The sequence below is a fragment of the Condylura cristata genome, unplaced genomic scaffold, assembly GCF_000260355.1.
Source record: "Condylura cristata isolate star-nosed mole 26May11 unplaced genomic scaffold, ConCri1.0 scaffold00013, whole genome shotgun sequence".
NCBI classification, from domain to species: domain Eukaryota; kingdom Metazoa; phylum Chordata; class Mammalia; order Eulipotyphla; family Talpidae; genus Condylura; species Condylura cristata.
Genome location: NW_004567114.1, coordinates 38914189 through 38934125, shown reverse-complemented (window position 1 = coordinate 38934125; position 19937 = coordinate 38914189).

The following is a 19937-nucleotide window of genomic DNA, read 5'->3' as shown; positions in this document are numbered from 1 at the left end:
GCATGAGACACCAATTGCAAGCCCATTTGTTACCCATGCTTCTGAACAATGGACTACACATCAGAACTTCCTCCTCAGGTTCAATCAACTTGCTACAGAGACTCACAGAACTCAGCAAACCATTTACTCACTAGGTCACCAATTTCTTACAGAAATATAACTCAAATAACCCAGGTGGAAAAAAATGCATAAAAGCAAGGTATGGAGCGAGGCTAGGAAGATTCCATGCCCTCTCCTGGCATGCCACTGTCCCCAAATCTTCATGGGTTCACCAACCCAGTTATTAGACCCTGTTTGGGGGGCTTGTATTGAGGCTTCGTTATATATGCGTGATTGATTAACTCATTAGCCATTGACAACTGAGTCCATCTCCACCATCTCTCCCCGACCAGGAAGTCAGGGACTGAAAGTCCCACCCTCTCTCTATTCTTGTTGATTTCCTTGGCAACTAGTCCCCTCCTTGATTGTTTTACAAAAGTTATCTTCATTAACATAACACCCTTCACAGTCCAAGACAAGAAATTCTGACTTCAGGGAGCTTTGAACAAGGAAATTTAGATTAAAAATAAAATGTGCTTTGCAAACCACATACATATTTCTCACAATATTACAAGAACATTTTCCTTATGAAAGGGAAGAGTATTCTTACATAGTTTAATATGTAGGTGTTTCTGCCTCAAGAAAATGAAGAGACCATTTTCCTTTACTCAGCCTGTAAGGGGGAAAGGATATCCTGAACAAATTCTACAAATAGAGGTTTTATGGACTCCACCCCCACCCCAGACACCAGAACTACAAATTCCAGCAACATCAAAGAGCATGCTTACTGGGACCTGAGGGTGGAGCAACCAGGTTTGGATATTAAACAGGACATGTGGGCTTTGGGGGTCTTTTGGCCTTATGGCTTGTGGCTTGTCTCTTGGCTCTTTGCTGGCTTTCAGCGTGCTATTGGGGTTCCAGGTCAGTGGAGCTGGTAGGATGCATTAATCAACTTATCTCTCTCTTTCTCTTCCCCTTTTCTCTTGTAAATAAATGCATTATTAACCTTTTTGTGTGTGCCTGTAGTTGAATCTTAAGCACATGGGTGAGGACCCGGAGTCACTTCACTCAAGTAACAAGCTCACTTCACTCAAATGTTACTTATCAGGAACTCTGTTAGGCATTGCAGCTTGAGATCCTGAATTAGAGCCATGCAGGTAAAAAAGCAGAAAACTCATCTAAATTTCATGATACTTAGTGAAGATGTTCTTTATACTCTGCCATTTACATTAAATCGCCAAATATCTGAGTCAAGGAGATCTACACTATTATGTTTACCCTCTAAGTATTTTGGAACATCAAGACTGAAAGTTTTGTAGCATCACCAAGAGACATCCTCTCAGCAAGAGAAAAACATTATTAGAAACAAGAGAGCATGAAGCAGAGAGAGTTGAAGGAGTAAAAGTGTTTCAGGGAAACTCCAACATGAAATGGGTTGGCCTGAGTATGGGTCGTCACCCACATGCTTAAAGGGGTTTTAAATGAGACCCAACTGCAGGCACACACCAAAAAAAAAAAAAGGTTAATAAAAGATTTATTTACAAAAAGAAGAAATGAAGAGAGGAATAACCAGGAGAGAGAGAGAGATTGGGTGAAGGGGTCCTACCAGTTCCACTGAGCTGGGACCCTAATAGCAAGCTGAAGGCTGGTGAAAAACCAACAACTCCCAGAGGCCCACATGTCTATGGCTATACGCCAAGCCTGGCTGCTTAACCCACCCACAGTTCCCAGAAACCTCCTTCAGTGGTGATGACATTATGGGATTTGTAGAACTTGGTATCATGGATCTCTTTTGTCTGGGGTGGGGGTGGGGCCCATAAAAACTGTGTTTGTGGAGTTCATTCAGGACATTCTTTCTCCCCCTAACAATTGTAGATAGCTCGCTTGGATATTGTAGTACAGAGAGAAAAGTGCAGAGGGTAAGAACAGAGCTACAAGAGGCATAAATAATGAAAAATTAATGGAAGTGATCCAATAGGAAGAATTTAATACAAGAACTAGTAACCCACAGGTGGGATGAGGTAAGACGCAATGGGAAAAGAGGCAGCACAACGAGTAACAATATAGGATTTTGCCACCTTTAGGGCTAACAGAACACTAGGAAGGGTAGTGATAGAACCCAGAAGTCAAGAGTGCTGGTGTGCACTAGAACAAGGACAGCAGCTGCCTACAATAGACTACAAGAAAAGAGCACAGTTTGCAGGACCTGATGGCGCAGAGGACTCTGGAGTGTTCTCCCTCTGGCCACACCTACTGTAATATAGGTTGATACAGATAGAATAGGGAAAGAGAAGGAATCTGGGAACAAACACAAATAACTAAGTGGAAATCAGATTCTGGAGAACTTGAGAAGAATTGAGGACTAAGAAAGAGAAGAACAAATTCAGCTCAAACAGTTACTTGTGCGGTTTCAATGTTCCCATGCAAACTTGGCCCTATTTGCATTTCTGAGATTTTCAAGAAACTAATTCCAAAAAGCTTACCACTGAAAAGCTCCCCAGATGGAATAGCTTTTTCCCGAGTTTCTCCTTTCTCCTTTACTGCTGAAATTTATATCCTCTTTGTTAACTTATAATTTCTTTTCTTGCAGAATACTAATGAATATAATAAATAAGTATATGATTTCCCCAATAAACATTTTGAAGTCCCTCTGTGTATTAGCTCTTGTTAACACAGTTTTTAACTCTTTTGCAATCAGGAATTTAGCAATAGGATGCTACTCTTGGCATTACTTTGCAATTATAAAGCAGTAACTCCATTCACTTGAAAGACAACCAGCCTATGATTTAAAATAACATCTAAGAGGAAACTATGGTCACTCCTACTCATTAAATGAGGTTTTGTTTCAGTCATGTGAATAGCTTAGAGTAGAGTATACTCTTCAAACTATATGCTCCTAAACCAAGTGATTACCATTTTAATCATATGATCAGTCAGTGAAACAAACATTCTGAGGAGAGAGATCAAAATGAGGACTTGGATTTAAAAAAGATACCACACAAAACAAAAAACTGAGGCCTCCCTGGTGGTCTAGGAATTAAGCTTCAGCACTATCACCGCTAGGGTCTGAGTTTTATAAAATCTTTGTTATAAATCAAAGTGTAAAGGACTGCTAGTATCCCCCCACCCCACCCCAGGGAGCTGACCCACATGGTGCAGCAGACATCTCCTGTCCAGCAGCTCCCCTCAGCAGTGGATTTCAGGCAGTCCACTGGTTCTGCTCCCCATTCTGCCTCTGGTGAATCCTCTCCTCTCACGCAACTCTGGCCGATACCCCAGTTCTTGTATGCATAAATAAACAAAAGTAGATCTTTAAAAAGCAACATAAAAAAATGTATCTGCAGAGTCAGAATGCCTGGCTTCAAGCCCAGCCTCACCACTTTCTGGTCATGTGAACTTTGCAAATTATTCAATTTCCCTGTGCCTCAATTTCCTCGTCGGTTAGATGAAAAGAGTAGAGAGGGTCTCTCTGTGGCTTGCAGCTAATGACTGGCTGGGACAGAAGGACCAAAGTCCTTGCCTCAACAATGAGACAGATGTAATTTAGACCCCAGCATTCCCAGCAGATCAGCTGAAATCCCATCCTGGCATAGTATCTTCTCTTTCCCCACTGCTTCCCTCCCTTACCTGTCTTTTCTAAAAGCATTCTCATAATAAATCTGATGTACACACATCAATTGGCTTTTGTAGCACTGAAACTGAATCAGTCCTACTCACACAAGAGTGTTGACAATACAAGTAGAATACTTAGAATATGCCTGGCATATAGTAATTGTTCAGTAAGCCTGAGCACAAAATGAGCCAGAAAAAAATAGTGACATAACGATTGTGATAAAGCTACCAACCCCTGGCTTGTGTGAGGAGGCAAGATTAAAAGCTGTTCCTCCAGCACTGCTGGTGGGAATGCAAACTAGTACAACCACTATGGAAAACTGTTTGGAGGTTCCTCAAACTGCTAAACATGGAGCTTCCCTATGACCCAGCAATCCCACTCCTAGGTATCTACCCAAAAGACACAAAAACACTGATTGAAAAAGATACCCGCACCCCCATGTTTATTGCTGCTTTATTTACAATTGGAAAAACATGGAAGCAGCCCAAATGCCCAAAAGTAGATGCCTGGATTAAAAAGATGTGGTACATATATACAATGGAATATTACTCGCAACCAAAAAAGAGAAACACATGTCTTTTGCAGCAACTTGGATGGAGCTGGAAAAGATCATGCTTAGTGAGATAAGCCAGAAAGAAAAGGAAAAATACTGGATGGTTTCACTCATAGCAGGAGTATAATGGACCAGGCGAGAAAATAACAAAAATAATGAACAACCATATACCAGAGACATTTTGCGGGGGTGGAGCGGGGAATGGGATCAAAAAGGGGGTGGGGGGTAGGGAAATGCACAGGATTATGGTGATGGCACATGGGTGACTTGGTGATGGGAAACCCACAGGGATTACAATTGAGATGGAAAAAAAATGTACAAAATGATGTAAAAATAAACTTTTGTAAAATAAAAAAAAAAAGCTGTTCCTCCATCCTAACAAGTCAAAAGCTGAACAAACTGAAAGACCACAGCTGATCTTAGCTCTATGGAAGAAGAAAAGTCACAGGGCAAAGCCCTGCCCCCAGAATTAAAGATGGGAGGTAGACACAGAGAATCAAAACTTACCAATGCAAAAATCTCGGTAGAAACCAGTGCTGAGTAGGAAAATCTGAACTATAATTGATGAGTTGCTGAAGGCCCAGTGTGGACAAGTCTGAGAGAGAAAAATTCTAGAGGGACCCAGTTATGAGTGAAGGGAGGGAGGGAAGAAATGTTGTATTTTAGTTCTAGGAGCCCTATCAGGATCTCAAAGGGAAGATAAGAAAAAAATCCCCTGGTGCTTCCTGCAGGAGACGGAAGAGAAATCATGTCAAGCATTTTGTTAACAAGAGAAACATCACTACAGCCTAATTTATTGGAGTTTTATCATAACTTGACAGTAAGTAAAAGGGCAATACCCAACTCCTGTCTCCCAGACACCTTGTCCCCACTCAGGATGGCACTAAGAAGTACTCATGAGGTTCACAGTCAGGAACTCAGGCTCACAGGACTTGAACATTCCCTTCCCACCACACCTTCCTACCAGATCACTTAAGAACTGTTTACCGGAGTTCATGTTACCCAGCACATCATGTATCTCTTTTAATGACAACAAAAACCTAGAAGACATTCTAGAGGGAAAAGCATAGCTTGGAGAAAGATCACAAGCACCAGGACCAGACTCAAATATGGTAAAGATGCTGGAATTATCAGGCCAGAAATGTAAAGCCTCTGTGGTTAATATGTGAAGGTGCGAAGGAAGCTAATGGAAAAGTGCAATCAACAAGGTAGAACAGATGTGTAATGTAAGCAAAGAGGTGGAAAATCTAAGAAAGAACCAAAAAGAAATATTGAGATCACAACCTGTAATAAAAATAAAGGCTGCCTTTGATAGTTTTATGGAGTAGACTGGACACAGTTGAGAAAAGAATCTCCCGTCTTAAGCGCTTGTCAATGGAAACTTTCTAAACAGAAAAGATAGGGGGAAAACATAGCCAGAATAGACTAGCCAAGAACTATGGTACAACTACAGAAACCCTGGCTTTTCAAGAACTTCACAGATTCCTAATTTAAAAAAAAAAAATTCTGTTTTCCTGCAGCACTTGTGCTCCAGATTGAATGAAAATTTTCAGCTTCTCTGTCAAGCTACCAGCTCCCCTTCCCAGAGAAGAGGTAAATTTCTGAAATTTGTCTTAGTGATACATTCTTGGACAAAAAGGAGTAGCTCAGACTCTACATAAAAATTATAATGAGATCAGAGGCTTTGTTGAAGCCCTAACCCCAAGCACAGTGTCTACCATGAAATTTTAATGCTGTCAATAATTATACGGTGTGACGATTTAAAGCTATGTCCAAAATGTCTCTGTTCCTCCTCTTAAGAAGTAGAGTTTAATTTCCCTCTGACTATGGACTGCACTTACTGAATCACAGCTATTGAACAGAATGAGGTAGAAGCAATGGGAAGTGACTTTGAAGAAGAGGTTATTAAAGACTGGTGTTTTGGTCTGGGGTCCTGTCACTTTCTCCATCTATCCCCTGGTCATGTACAACGGAGGACACCCTAGGAAGAGGCTCACACACCTGCCAACAACCCCTTGAGGTACCCTGCAACTGGAGTTTCAGCCCTTGATATGGCTATGGTCCCAGCCAGCTGCTTCCCCGAACCTCACGAGGGGCACTGAGCCAGCGTCTGGATTCCTGACCCACAGAAACTGCTAGCTAATCAATGCTTGTTTGAAACTGCCAAATCAGGAAAATTCATTGCACAAATAACTAGCAATGTGAAAAGAGAATAAAATTCCAGATATCAGTGGTTTGGGTTGAAAAACCAGGGAGAAACACCAAGACTGAGAGCCAGATGAGAGTGGGTAAGCTGCAGGGTGCAAGGCATCTGATGAAGCCCCCATGGAAGCACAAGTGCCGATGGAGACGCAGAAACAAGTATCATGACCTACAACAAACTCAGTGGTGAAATTGGATCCCTAAGCTCATGGGGTGGCTTTGTGATGGTGGGGAGTACTATCAGGAGAAACCCAATCAACTTTAAACAAATGCAAAGTGCTATTATTAAGGAGAGAGTGAAAACAGACTTTCCTTGGGGAAAAGAGAGCAAAGGCAACTAATCAGCCTTTTTTTTTTTTTTAATCAAGAATGAATGCTTTCCTCTTCTGCTGCTAGAACACAGGGTATCAGATAATTCAAACTCTTTGTATTCAGAGATGCTTTTTCTGATCACCTGAATACAAATGAATAAGGTGTTCCTGTGAATTCAGTCTGAACTGGAAGGATTTCAAGAAACTTTCCAAAGTCATTATACATGAGTAGACTCTCCAGAAATTTTCCACAGAGTTCAGCATTTCCAAGGCAGCTGTGTAGTAGTTTCTTTCCAAAGTTTTGTTTTCATTACTTCACGATAATGCTATTGTCCTCCTGGCATAATGGGGAGGTCACAATCTTTCAGGGCTAAGACTTGAACTGCTCAGGTCTCAGCTCTATCTAGCCACTCATCAGACCTGGAAAAATATCTTTCCTTTAGAGAACTTACTTCCTCATTTGCCACCAGTCTTGCTAATGCCATCCTGCACAGCACTGTTGTCAAAAATAGACCATAGAGGGGCCTCCTTGGAGATGCAGGGGTTAAGTCTCGGTGCTTTTCACTCTAGTGCCTGTTAGCACTGGAGCCTGAGTTCCATCCCCAGCCAGGGAGCTGACCCTCGTGGCAGGCCTCTCCTGACAAGCCTGCGTCTGCTGATCCCCTCAGCAGTGTATTTTAGTCGATCTGCCTGTGCTGCTCCCCACTTGGTCTCTGATGAATCCATTCACCCACCACACCTCTGGCCGGTACCCAGTTCTTGTATGCATAAATAAAAAAATAAATAAATCTTTTAAGAAATGTAGACTATAGATTTAAAAAAGCACTTGGCAAACTGTAAAGTGCTACATCAGTAGAAAAGGAAACTCCTGTTAACAGACAAGTGAATTCCTCAGTGTTCTCAGTTCCAAGATTCTTGTCTCCTACCAACCTGGGGAGGCAGTGGGTGGCTAGGAACATGGATTTCAGAACCAGTTGCATCACGCTGACAAGGGGCCAAACTTCATTTCTCGTGAGGATAATGGTTAATGCCTTCCACAGTGACAGGTAAATATTAAATAAGACAATGAACATAAGGTGGCTTAGAAAGACCCAGGCACAGAAAGCCTTCTTAAATTTTAGCTATTAGACTGCCATCACAGTTCACAAAGGTTGTGATTCCTCTCCCAAGCTACCCTGGCCACCTGCACTATTATTCCACCTCTCTGCTCCTCATCCCTTTCCTTCCAGCCAATCCTCATTGGGCCAGCAGGGGCTACCTCCTTTGTAAAGCCTTTCTTGCTACATTACTCACAGGGCTGCCTTCCTCCTTACAGAACTGTGGCCCTTGTCTCTGCCATTCACTGAGTTGGCCTGTGCTTCCTAACAGTGCTCGCTTTCTTTCTGTGTGGGATTTCACTTAGCCCAAGCAGGCTTTATTGGTTGACATTGTGATTTTTTGCACATTATTATACCAAACAGACCTCCACTGGGCCAGTCATGTAGATGCTAATTTAAAACAATGTAAGTAGATACCAATGAATAATATTTAGAAGAAAGTTATTGGGTCAGCAGTGAGGCCAATTTTCTTGCAATTCCCTTTGTACTTTCTAGAGATGCTCCTATTAAGGAAGAGTATATAATTCCAACATTGTTTTAGTAGTAAAATGATCAGAAATGGAAATAACATGAGAGACACAGACTTGTGTCCAGAAAGGTGGTGAGAGGATTCTTGGGGGGGGGGGGAATGTCATTAGATAAAAGTCATTAGAAGCTAATTAAGATATAGTCAACTAGTTGGAAATTGCAAAATGTACACCTGGGAATTTTGATCTTTAAAAACAGATAGAAGTTGGGGGAAGGTTAAATATAGGGGAAAAGAGGACTGGTGATACAAGGCCAAGAGTGACCAGGAGGGAGCGAAAGACCGCATCCCTCCCCTATGCCACGACCCAGGCGTGGATTTCCATCAGGCCAATATTAAAGGACTATTTCAAGGCTTCTATCCAAAGAAATCTCTCTCTACCAGTTTTCTAATTCCCAAAAGTCTTTTCTTCCATAATTAGAAATCAAGGCTTCAAATGTGAATGCAGTTCCGTACATTGACTGAACAATCGACAAATGCACTCACTCTTTCTGAGGCTTATTCAGATAGGAAGGAATCAAAAAGACACTATGGAACAGGACCCAGGAACGACTTAACTAACTTTGAATTTAGAACACAGCCAAAGAGAATTTGGGTCCACAATAGCTCCCTCCAGGGATGCTGCTGTGTTTGCAGACAACTGTGCTAGTTAGGACAATTTATGACTCCAGCAAAGCTGTACACCCACATGGGCAAGTCCTTCACACTCCTCAACTAGCATGAAATTAGTTATAAACTGAATTGTGTCCCCCCAAAATTCATATGTGGAAGCCTTAACCCTTAAAAGGACTCCATTCAGAGATAGGGCTGATAAAGAGGCGATGAGTCAAAGAAACTCATAAAGAAAAGTCATAAAGCTCATAAAGGCCCTCTCTGATGGTGCAACAGGTTAAAGCACAGCAGTATGAAGTTATCAGCAGCCACTGCAGCATGAGTTCAATTCTCAGCCAGGGAGGTAACCCACGTGGCATAGCAGGCTTCTCCTGACATGCCCACTGCTTCCCTCAGCAATGTATTTTGGTCAATCTGCCTCTCCTGCTCCCCACTCTGTCTCTGGTGAATCCTCTCACCACCCTACACACACACACCTCTGGCTAGTACCCCAGTTCTGTATGCATAAAAAAAAGCTAACACCCCAGGCCCATAGGACCAGGGCCCTCATAAGAAGAGGAAGAGACACCAGGTGTGTATGGACAGAACAAGCTATGTGAAGACACAGCAAAAAGTAGCCATCTACAAACCAGGAGTGGTCTCATTGGAAGCCCACTCTGCTAGCACTTGGAGGAGCCAGTGGGTGTTTTGGTTGGTGTTTTAAGCCACAGATAGAGTTAATTCAGAAACAAAGCAACAGAAGACAGAGAATGTGTTCATGGCCATAGACCCAAGCACATCTCCTCTCCTTTATGTTTCCACTGACCTATGTAAAAGTCCACTCACCCAGTTCAGCCTGGGAAGGAAAGTGAGGGAATGCTCAGCATTTGGGGTTGTATAGTTGCTGATCGGAAGCACTCTCTAGCCTCCCAACTGCATTTTTAAAAGGGTTCTGAATAGTAATATTGATATTTCCCCCCTCTTGATCAGGAAAGCACCGCTGATCGACAATATGGATATCCCAGTGCCGATGACCTCTTGTCTCTTGGTGCCAGAAAGAAAACTCCCTGGGTGTCACTTCCAAAGTCTATGTTTCTTCAACACTGTTAGCTGCAGGGGCGTTACTAGGTCTCATAGGCTTCTTAAAGTGCTGCTCCAGCATCACTTTTCCTGACCACACTTTCTGCAAGGTTTTATAGACTCAAGAGAGGCAATAAGCACACATACAGTAAGGAATTGCAATATTATTATAAGCCCCATTTGCACGATGGAGCTAAATAGAAACCAAAACTGAAAAGGTAGTTGACTGATAGAACAAATAGACCAAAGTGATTGGTGCACTAGCTATAATCAAATGCTATAATCAAATGCACTTGTCTCTAAATTTTATGTCATTAATTTTCTTCTTTTCCAGAGGTAATTATACACCATAATATTGACAGATGATATTATCATACAGGTATTATCATCACACAGACAGATATCTCTTTATTAACATACAGATGATCAATGAGCTTCACAGTTACTCAAAACCACTTTCACTTATGAGCCAAACCATAACTGGTTGAACTGAATCACTTAGATTGCAGATTTTTGTTTACACTGCACTTTGATCCTGGAATTCCAGCCTCCAGAACTATGAAAAACGTAATTTCTGTTGTTTAAGTCACCCTGCCTGTGATATTCTGCCATGGCAGCTCAAACACGCCTGGGCTCTAATTTATCACTGCCACACACACATGCACAAACACAGAAACATCTCTCAGTGGAGAGAGAACAGGCTGGGCCTTGTGGAGCTCATTTCATGAGCTTCAGGGAGGGGGATGGAAAGTCCATGAATACCCTCACTTTAGTAATTTATTTCTTTTTTTAAAGATTTTTTTATTTATGTATACAGAACTGGGGTACAGGTCAGAGGTGCAGGGGTGGTGAAAGGATCCACCAGGAACAGAGTGGGAGCAGAACAGGCAGATTGAAAATCCCCACTGCTGAGGGGAGCAGTGGGAGGGCCAGGAGAGGTCTGCTGCACCATGTGGGTCAGCTCCCTGGCCAGGGATTAAACTTGTGGTGATACAGCAGCTGCTGCTAACTTTGTAGTGCTGTGCCTCAACCCATTGCACCACCAGTTAGGGTCCCCACATTAGTAATTTTTATCCCATTACCGCAGTCATTATACTAGAAGGAAGCTTTCTTCCTAAGGTAGTTATACATATAGCTAAACACTTATTAGGCCCTTACTGTGGGCAAGTTTGACAAGTCCTGCTTGAAGATTGGCTTAAAAAGATAAAGGTAAGAGGCATTGTGCGAATCAGCCCTCAGGATCCCCTTTGTAACACCTATTCCCAAGTCACACTGAAAGACTACTTTGAATTTGCCAAGCGTTTGATGTTATCACCTATATGTGATCACAGATGAGATTCACCTGCTCTGTGTTTGCTGAATTCCCTCCATTCCACAGTGTTCTAAGCAGGAAATGTGCCTCAGCCTAACAGGACCCACATGATAAGGGACCAGCAAGGCCAGGACATGGGATACAGAGGTGAAGCCATCTGACATCAAATATACTGCAGGCTCACTAAGCCCCATAACAGAGGAAACTGGACTGGCCGCTAGCTTCATAGTCACCCTCTGCCCACCCCATCAAGGGGATGCTCTGCACACCTGAACTCTGTGTCCCCCCAATCCTATAGGCCCCCAACTTTCTGAACAGTTTGGGTGAAGTCACCTTTCCTATCTTGTCTAGACTTGATATGTTTTTGCCTCTAGGGATGCTTAGAGTTGCTGTATTTCAAAAAAAAAAAAAACAAAACTCCAAAGTTCCTCATTTGCTGCTGTTGTTATCTGTAGAAAACAGGATGGGGACTCTGAAAAGTGGCAAATACTGAGTGGGTCTGGGTCAGTTCCAGGCTCCCACTTCAAATCGATGACTCTATGTAGCTCCACTGTAGGAAAGTGGAAACAATTGCTAACTCACAGAATGTTTTGAGGATTTAAAGCAAATTTTAAAAGCAAGAGATGTATACAATAGGAAGAAAAATCAGAGTATAGAAATGTGCGTGTTTAAATACAAAGCTACAGGCCCCTACCTGGTGGCGCAGGGGGTTAAAGCACAGCACTGAGAATCTAAAGCCACTTCCGCATGAGTTCGATTCCCGCCTGCCCCGGAGGTGACCACATGGCGTGGCAGACCTCTCCTGACCCGCCCGCTGCTCCCCTCAGCAGTGTACTTTGTCGATCTGCCTGTTCTGCTCCCCACTCTGTCTCTGGTGAATCCTCTCACCCTCCGCATCTCTGGCCTGTACCCCAGTTCTGTATGAATAAATAAATAAATCTTAAAAAAAAAAAAAAATACAAAGCTACAAAAATAAAAGGCAACAGTGATAATAATATCACATTTGAACTCTTTGCTCTGCCCCAGGGACTGTGGTCAACCCTCATAATAGCCATAACCATAGCAACTCTGCAATGTAGGTACTGTTATCTCCATTTGAACAATGAGAAAAACAATGTTTGAAGAGTTTATCCATGAGATCAGGGTCATAGGAACTTGGTAGTCTGACACCAGAGTCCTAGGCATCTATTACCCTCCCGTGATTGCGTAACCTTTTATTCAATGGTTTTAGGTGCTTCCAGGTTATTTGCATTTGTTACTTAGCATCAGAATTTAAAGGAGATGATCTGTTTTTTACAGATGAGAGCCTTGAGGTAGAGAAAGAAATAAAGTGGATAGAATCTTAAGCACTGGAAAATTTTGGAAGACATTCTCCATCCTGCTCCCTCCCGAGTCCATGCCTCTAAATATACACACTCACTCTTTGAAAGAGTTCTTATCCGTGGAGCTGGTTGCAATGATCAAATTTCTAGAATAGGAGTTGTCCTGATTTTTTTTTTTTAATCTTAAGAAAGTATTCTTCTTGGCAATAGAGAATGGTGGATACCAGGGGTTGGGAGTGGGTAGATATTGGTCAAAGGGTACAACTTCCAGTTACAAGATTAACAAATTCTGGGAACAAATGCACAACAGTGTTATAGCTAATAATACTGTAGCTTATGGCTTCCCCGCTGGCGCAAGGGGTTAAGTCTCAGCACGATGAAGCTATCGATGGCTGAAGCTACCAATGAAGCTATCAGCAGCCTCACAGCACTATGAAGCTATCGGCAGCCACTGCAGCAGGAATCTTGCCTGCTGCTCCCCTCAGCAATCCCCCTGTACTGCTCCTTAGTCTATCTCTGGTGAACACTTTGATCCCCTTCCCCAAAGTCGCAACTATGGTCTACACCCCAGCTCTTGTATGCATAAATGTATAAAGTAAATTTTTTTTTAAATACTGTATCATATATTTGAATGTCGCTAATAAAGCAGAAAAAGGAATGGTAATTACATGACAGAATGGGGTAACCTAACCCAATGGTTGTAATCATTTTACAATAAATAAAGATATCAAATAATTACACAGTGTTATACATTAGTGGTATTTCAGTAAAGGTGAGAGAAAATTGTTCCTCTTTAACCCCTCACGTTAAATTACTTCATCATTTTTTAAAACAGGAAAGTATCATAATAATATTTTTGTGACACAAAATATTAAACTGAGATAAGAACAATGTAAGAAAATCTATAAAATTATAAATTACCTCTTTTCTGTCGTTCAGACAAGTAAGCAGGAGCTGAGGCCCTAGTCTCTCTCTGCAAAAGCATCAAAAGCCTTTTAACCATGTGATTACTCTGCCATCTAGCTTCCTAAGCCTATACAACTGCTCCCACAGCCCTCCTGGGGCCTCTTAAGGCTAAGCACTCCCTTGGTTTAAAATGCATTATTTTATCACTTAACAAATGTTCAATGATCACACACACACACACTCACACACTCACACACTCCAGGAAAAGTGAGAATCAACCTCTGAGCAAGTGAATGACACTCCCAGCCAAGGTGGAGCTTTCCAGACATAATAGTCCTGAGCAGAGGTTAATGGCAACTTGGGACAGAGCTGACAACCATGTTGACCTTAAAAATCCTGAATTTAAAACTATGTATGTGCAACCCATCTCACTGGCTTCCTGTTGCACCCTGCTCTCCCCTCAGTTTATGCCACCTGCTGGTAGAACAGATTGCATCCGGCTATGTGAGGGCTTATAAATTGTCCTCTCTCTCTCAGTTCTCATTTTTCTCATTTTCCTTACTTAAGCAGGATGCTAAGGACACACCGCTGGCTCATCCCTGTGTCTCCCACCACCAGTTTCACACACGCCACACACACATAAGCACTTCTCTTTCAATTGAGATACCCAGGTCTAAAATGTTTTCAGTGGAGAATAAGTGGAGGAAGGGGAGGATGCATCTCATTTCCCACCACCTTTCAATTATAATAGAAGATAAGTAAAAAGTGATCAGATACATAATGTGACCAGTCGGGAAAAATTGTCAAAGGCTTTGCAATGGAACAAAAAACATTGTTAGGTGTTTTCAGTAGAAACATGTGCTGTTTACAGCACTCCCTCCAGGTTATCTGATTCTGCAGGATTTTACTGTCTTTGATCTATTCATAACTCTGTAAGTCACTGATAGCAATGCAAAGAATTCTTGTCTGTAGCATGCAGTGAGATTCTGCCCCTAGACACATTTTCCTCCCACCCATCGAAAATGTGAGTTTGCATCCATTTCTAAATTTTTTGCATGCTCTATTTTTGCCTCCCCTTGCTCTTTGAACTCCCCTTAGAACTGGTGGCAACATCTTACCTGTTCGTTAACTAACTAGTTACTTATAACTGTGTAGGGTAAATGAAGCCTGCTCAGGCCTTTGCGCCATTGGTCTCGGTAGCTATCACCTGTGGCCTTTGAATGCAGGAAGCACTTGGGAGCTTGGGCTCGTACATATGCCTGATGGTGGACACCTGGAGTGTGGTGTAGATTTAAGCGGGCACATGCAGAGGATCGCACGGCAGGGTGCAATAGAAAGACAGGGGAGCAGGCCCTCCCTGGTGGCACAGTGGGTTAAAGCGAAAGCACTGCAAGCTAGCAGCAGCTGCTTCAGTGCCAGTTCGATCCCCTGCTGGAGGTGACCCACAAGGCACAGCAGACCCCTCCTGACCAGCACGCTGCTCCCCTCAGCAGTGTACTCCATCAGTCCGCCTATTCTGCTCCCCACTCTGTCTCTGGTGAATCCTCTCACCACCCTGCACCTCTAGCCTGTACCCCAGTTCTGTATGAATGAATAAAAATAAATCTTTAAAAAAAGAAAACTGGGAGAGCCACAACTACCTGGGAGCCCAGAAAGATTCCCTGGTGGCTAGGAGGCCTCTTGCCCTCACAACCCCTTTCCTCCTTCCCGACACCCTGCCCACCCTGCACCTTGTTACCTCACTACCAATGGTGTAGAAAGATCATTAAATGCCTGAAAAAGCCACTGTGGACTCCAGGACTCTCCTTTGCCTGCTCTGCCCCACTGCCTGCCTTCATGACAAACTGTAAGAGTCAGGAACTATCATTTTTTACAAATTTTCTTCTAAGAGAGACCTTATTATCTTAGCAGCCAGTTTGGGCAAAGAGTAGCCATCAGGCAGAAGGAGGAAAAAGGGCCAATGTCTCCAATATCCTCCCAGAAGGGGCACCTTGGAACCCAGCCAGAGCTTTGGCATTTGAGCTGATTGAAGGGTAATGTGTTAGCCCCAGGGATCCTTTTGAGATCTCCAGTCCCTTAAAACTAGATTGGGTGAATAATGCCTTTTCCCAGCATTTCAGGAACTTCAGATACTGCTTTATACACAAATTGCTGTTTACTTGGTTTCCTTAAATATATTCCAAAAGCATACTTTCATAGCACAAATCTGGAAATTCATACAACCAGACAGTATCCACAGTTTCTCTAAAACTAAGACAATATTAAGAGGGAACAATTTACCATCTCTTTATGCTTTGTCTGCAAGGCAATGTAATTAAGACTTTGAACTTTGAAGTTAGCCTGAATTAAAATCCCAACTCTACCTCTAGGCAGTTGACCTGACTTTTCCAGGTCTCCTATTTCTTTATGTTTAAAATGGAAAAATAAGCTATTCCCTTTCAAAGCTTTTTATTTTTAAAGATTTATTTATTTATGCATACAAGATCTGCGGTACAGGCCAGAGTTACAGGGGGTGAGAGAATTCACCAGAAACAGAGTGGGAAGCAGAACAGGCAGACTGACTGAAATACACTGTTGAGGGGAGCAAGGGGCTGGACAGGAGAGGTCTGCTGTGCCATGTGGGTCAGCTCCCCAGCAAGGCAAATCAAACCCATGCTGTAATGGGTGTGGCTTCATAGTGCTGCACATTAACCCCTTGTGCCACCAGGGAGAGCCCCCCTTTCAGAACTTTTGTGAAGGTTTAAGTTATTGGCAGAGACACATGGATACTAAAACCCTCAGCCAGTGATATTATAAGTATTGTATTCTACATTTCTTTTAACAAAATAAAACTTTATTGCATTTGAGACCCATTCCTAAATTCTCCTCCAAGACCTTCTTATTGCTGGTATTCCCCAAGGGCATCACAACTTTATTGTCATGATAGAAAGAGCTACTTAAAACTACCTGAGCTCCAGCTCCATTTCACATAAAGATACTGAATTTACATGGACAACTGTCTGCCAGATCAAATCTGGAGGAACAACAAAGGGAAAACATCCAAAAAAAAAGATATTTTTAGAAACCCTTGAGGAAATAGAGGGGTACTTTAAACTTAGGGTGGATGTAGATAACCATCTAGTTAGGTGTAAGCACAGGCTGATGTGTGCACAATAATGCAATTGCCTCCTGCTACATTTCTCAGAACAAATCTTCATCATTAAGCAACTCATGACCATACATGATAAATGCAAAATACAGATACACTTAATAACCATTCCTTTATTAATGTTTTCAACTCTAATTCCTTGACATTTTGGTTTTAACCACTTTCATTTTTCCTCGGAGTGGTTTCCTGAGATTCAGTGATCTGTCATCTGGTGTCAGTCTAGTGAAAAGCTCCACTATGATGGGCCGACTTCTCCCAGAGCAGGAGCCCAGAAGTCACAAGCCCCAGGGAAATGAGGACATCAGCAGAAGACACAGGACACATGGTCTTGGGAAAAATTCATGACACTAGATGCCTGAAGTTCTCATTCTGTAACATTTTGAGATTGTGCTCTAGAGAACAACAGTGCCCAGAAGCCCAAATACTCTTCACAGCCCTGACTCCAAGGTCATTCCAACACTTGTAACTATTTGACAGACCAGCAAAAATAAGATGCTCACAACAGCTCTGTCCAGCCTCCTCATGGGTCCTCAGATGCCTCGAGGAAGTCTTGTGTCAAGGCCTCCGCCTTCAAGACCCTGCACCATCCAACCACCTAACCTAACCATACACTACTGAACATTGTCCAATGGATATTGGCAATAGGTCAGAGATGTAAATATTATCATTTATAATGGAAACAACTACCCAGTTAGTATTTTGACATATGAGTGGGAATTGTCCACCACTATTATAAGCATTATTTTAGGTGATCAGATGAAAGTGGAGACCACTAATTTCTATGCATATAGAGAGCAATCAAAGAAAAGTTGGAGCCCCAATGCTGAGCAAAGAGAGATTTTGGAGAGCATTGTGGCCTAGACATAGGCACAGCTGGATTAGATGCTGATTTCCCCTTCCTCACAGACACTCAAGAAATGAGAAATTTTACATCCTGACTTTTCTATCTCCATCTCTACCGCTTTTCTCCTCATCTCTAGGGAAGGCTTAGCATCAGTCTTTCCCAAAGGCAGAGCTTTGTATCACCTACTGATTCCAAGCAGACCTAAGGATTCTTCTTGGCTCAGATATCCACGATGCAATTAGGTTTAGGTTAGACCTAGCAATATTTGCAATTATAACATAGAAGAGCCTACACACAGTAGGGCCAATTTCTGTAAATAAACTTTATACATGCTGTCCCATTTTCCTTCATAGCACTGCATTGAAAGAGTTAGAAAGTAGGTAATCTGGGACTTCCAAAGCATAGCTGGCCGTGACGGCAGCCTCACTGTGGGCTATACCCTTCAAACTGTGGGCTCTGTGCAAATTCCCAGCTAGTACTAGAATTAAATTTCAGTATACCAGTTGGTATCAGATATATTTATGTCATTGCTGATTATAAGTTTTTTTCACCATTTAACTGGTGAAAATGAAAATTACCTGCATGTCTTGTATTATTAGGGAACACATAATTTTCCCCTATAAAATTAATAAAAATATTTTTCTTTTGACAGGTTTTAACTTAGTGGCAGGATTTTCAAGAGCAGATTGAAGTCATTAACAGGGGATAAGGGTATTCAGAAAACCTATAATGAAGGAACCAGAGGAGCAGTCATCATCATGATTGGCTCCCTTGGTAATAATGAGGCTGGAATACTCAAGAAGCAGATAATGAAGACTCCCAATCAGGTAGAAAACTTTAAAGGAGATTATGTTTAAGGAAATTACCTGCCAGTAAAATTCCCCAAAAAGTTCCAAATATGAATCCACTTCACAAAACCTTTCCTTTCGTGACTGACTAAACACATCAGCTGTGCTAGATGCCCACACTTCGTCTTCATAAATGAATAATCAGAGTTAATTAGCATCAAAGAAAGAACAGATGCACAAGTGTCACCATAAAGTGGAAGGTGTGGGCTTGTGAGAAGAGAACACAAGATAAACCAGACATAGTCTATCAGATTCCACGATTGCCAAGAACCTCCTCTTCTTATTTTGTGTTTCTATTGATTCGTCTATGCTGCTGTGAATGTTTATCACACTGTCAACTAGTCCTTACATATGTAATCTTTTTATTCTTTTGGAAATAAAGCAAAACCTCCTTAGCATTAATATAATGAGATATTTTCTTTATGGACAACAGGGTTTTTAGTAACCTACACATCTTTGGTTCCCTCGGTAAAAGCTTATTGATTTTTCTAGTGCCTGCTGTTAACGCTTGATGCTTGGCGGGTGAGCATCAGCTAATCTGCACAGGGGAGCTGTTTACAGGATCAGCATCATTATTATTGGGTTGTATAATGTTCATGAGGCTACTGGCACTTACACTTAGGATTTTATTAAACACATTTTATTAAAACTGTTGTTTCTTTTCATTGCTGCCACATCTGAGGCGATAAACACATCTTCAGTGGTCTAATTCTAAATATGGCCGTATCCTGGCACGTATTCTGAGATCAGTGGCATTCTGCATTCCTAGCCCCAGAACCACTGTCATAGGAAAGCAGAAAGGACGCTTCTTTCTTAACACTAGTCTCTCTCCACTCCGACTTCTCCAGAACCTTTCTTTGAAACCTCAGTAACTTTAATCACAGTAGCTATCAGTGGAAATCTACTCCTACCTTTATTATCTGTTAGTCCTATAATGTGAACATTTTAAGGCTATCTGAATTAAAACATACTTTACAGTAAAACAGCTAAGAGGCAACCCTGGTCAGACGAAATCACCCAGAGGTAAAGAAGCCAGACCACCTAACAATACCAGTGGACCCCACCACCACCATCACATACAACAGGGCCGGGACAGTTAGGAAATGTTCCCCCAGATAACATAATTCCTTATACTAGGCCATTTCACTAGGCCAGAGCCCAGTTCATCCAGGAGACTCTCATAACCAAGTCAAATACATCTCACATTCTCCCTCATTTGCTTAAATCACTAGGTGTGTGACTCTCATTTTTCCTTTACTTCCTTCCTTCACCTGAATAAATGTATTCAGCCCACAAAGTTTTTTACTCTCCCATACACTATGAACTCCATGCCATTACCAGAAACTGTTCTACAACCTCGAGCTCCTCTCACAATATACTTTCCACCTTCTTATAGCTCTTCCCTAGATATTTGTCTCTTCCCTAGATACTTCTCCAACAACTAAGGCAGTTTATCACATATTCCATGGATTTTGGCTTAAGAGGTAGACTTAATCATGAAGCTCATGAAACTGATGTTTCTGTCTTCAGCCACCAAATGTTCCT